The sequence below is a fragment of the Babylonia areolata genome, chromosome 6, assembly GCF_041734735.1.
Source record: "Babylonia areolata isolate BAREFJ2019XMU chromosome 6, ASM4173473v1, whole genome shotgun sequence".
NCBI lineage: Eukaryota > Metazoa > Mollusca > Gastropoda > Neogastropoda > Buccinidae > Babylonia > Babylonia areolata.
Window position 1 is genome coordinate 43,178,961 of NC_134881.1, and position 2,868 is coordinate 43,181,828.

Sequence of the window (2,868 nt, forward strand, 5' to 3'; positions counted from 1 at the left end):
TTTTTTTTCTCCCTCTCCTGTCTTTTTTTTTCCCTCTCCTGTCTTTTTTTTCCTCTCCTGTCTTTTTTTCCCTATCCTGTCTTTTTTTTGTCTTTTTTTCCTCTCCTGTCTTTTTTCTCCCTCTCCTGTCTTTTTTTTTCTCCCTCTCCTGTCTTTTTTTTCCCTATCCTGTCTTTTTTTTGTCTTTTTTTCCTCTCCTGTCTTTTTTCTCCCTCTCCTGTCTTTTTTCCCCCTCTCCTGTCTTTTTTTTCCTCTCCTGTCTTTTTTTTGGTCTTTTTTTCCTCTCCTGTCTTTTTTTTCCTCTCCTGTCTTTTTTTCCCCTCTCCTGTCTTTTTTTTCCTCTCCTGTCTTTTTTCCTCCTCTCCTGTCTTTTTTTTCCTCTCCTGTCTTTTTTTTCCCCTCTCCTGTCTTTTTTTTCCTCTCCTGTCTTTTTTTCCCTATCCTGTCTTTTTTCCTCCTCTCCTGTCTTTTTTTTCCTCTCCTGTCTTTTTCCCCCTCTCCTGTCTTTTTTTCCCCTCCTCTCCTGTCTTTTTTTTTGTCTTTTTTTCCCTTCTCCTGTCTTTTTTTGTTGTCTTTTTTTCCCTCTCCTGTCTTTTTTGTTGTCTTTTTTTCCCTCTCCTGTCTTTTTTTCCCTCTCCTGTCTTTTTTTTGGTCTTTTTTTCCCCTCTCCTGTCTTTTTTTTTGTCTTTTTTTTTTCCTCTCCTGTCTTTTTTTTTCCTCCTGTCTTTTTTTCCCTCTCCTTTCTTTTTTTTCCCCTCTCCTGTCTTTTTTTTTTTTCCTGTCTACCTCGTCCACCACTACCCTCGTCCTGAAACAACGTGTCCGATTGTGGCGCAGTCTTCACAACGAATGGCTGAGTGCCAGCACTGACCGGCAGTGTTTTCTTCCTCTTCTTCTTCTTCAGTCTTCCTCGTGGGCTGCAACTCCCACTGACACGCGGCGTTCACTCGTACGTACACGAGTGGGCTTTTACGTGAATGGCCGTCAGTTTTTAACCCCCCCGCCATGTAGGCAGCCACACTCCGTTTTCGGGGCTGTGCATCAGTGTTAGGTATGTTCTTCTTTCCGCATCACCCCACCGGAACGCTGACATGGATTACAGGATCTTTACGGTGCTTATTCAAGTTGATCTTCTGTTTGCGTCAGTATACAACACACGACGGAAGGGCCCAGGGTTCAGGAACAAACTGGTCCGATCTGCACACACTACTGAGGCCTATACTGACCCGGGGAGATCGGAAAAATCTCCACTGTGACCCTTTACCCACCAGGCGCCGTTACCGAGATTTGAACCCTGCATGGACCCGCGGCAGATCAAGCTGAAACTGAGTCCAATGCTTTAACCACTCCGCGGCTATTGAGTGTTTTAAACGAAAACACGTGGCGGCACTAGTTGACCCTCTTCCCACCAACAATCCCTTTTTCCATACCCCCGGGCCATCCCCGGGACGGGCCGTACCCCTTCTGTTTGTTTGCACCGCGTGGAACAGCGGCCGGAAGATCAAATCAGGGAGTACCGCACGTTAAAGATCCCTGATGAATCTCTGTGATCGGCGAGTCTGATGTTTGGAAAACATATAGGACCGGCATGACTGATGCCGCACCTCGGCTCTGCCGTCGGAAAACGCAGTATGTCTGCCTAACCGGTAGGAGGTGGAACGCTCATACAGACATATAGAACTGAGAGCTTTCTCAAAGTTCTAAATGAACTTAACACGGAGGATACGGAGCAAAAGTTGAAATCGATGTGATGATAACTGCACCGAAGAAAATTAATCATCGCTGACTTTTGATGACGTCAGTACGAACGTCTTGCTGATCGAATGTCGGCAGAATCCGTGATGTAAAACTGAAGCTGGTGGCTATCAGTATCAGGACTGCTTTGACTCTCTCTCTCTCTCTCTCTCTCTCTCTCTCTCTCTTTCTCTCTGTCTGTCTGTCTGTCATGTGTGTGTGTGTGTGTGTGTGTGTGTGTGTGTGTGTGTGTGTGTTTGCCATCAGAGTGTGCCTCACTGAGTGTCTGTGTGTGTGTCTGTGTCTGTGTCTCAGTGTGTGTCACACGGTTTCACCCTTTAATCCACCACATGATCCCCACCGACCCCACGACCTCCCACACCGCAACACACACACACACACACACACACACACACACACACACACACGGGCACACACACACACACACACACACACACACACACACACACGGGCACACACACACACACGGTGACACTGACACCCACCCACCCCCACCCCCACCCCCACACACACACGGGCACACACACACACACACACACACACACACACGCACACACACACACACACACACACACACACACACACACCGCACACACACACACACACACACACACACACACACACACACACACACACACACACACGCACACACACACACACACACTCTGACACCCAGTCACCACACACTGACACACACACACACACCGTGACACTGACACCGACACACACACACACACACACACACACACACACACACACACACACACACAAGGCTGACGCACGCACACCGTACACACAGAGCTGACTCACAGAGAGAGAGAGAGAGAGAGAGAGAGAGAGAGAGAGAGAGAGAGAGAGACAGAGACAGAGACAGAGACAGAGAGACAGAGACAGAGACAGAGAGAGAGAGAGAGAGAGAGAGAGAGAGAGAGAGAGAGAGAGTAATTTCTTTCCCTCCGGCCTCGATTTTTTTTCCGTACCCTCGTCAAATATCACTTAAAGTTAAAAGCCGTCAAAGAAAGAACACACTTGTGCTGAATCCCTTCAAAAAGACGCACGTCTCGGAAGCAAAGGGCGCTTACTCTGTCGTGTGCAACTTATTTTTGTTTTTTT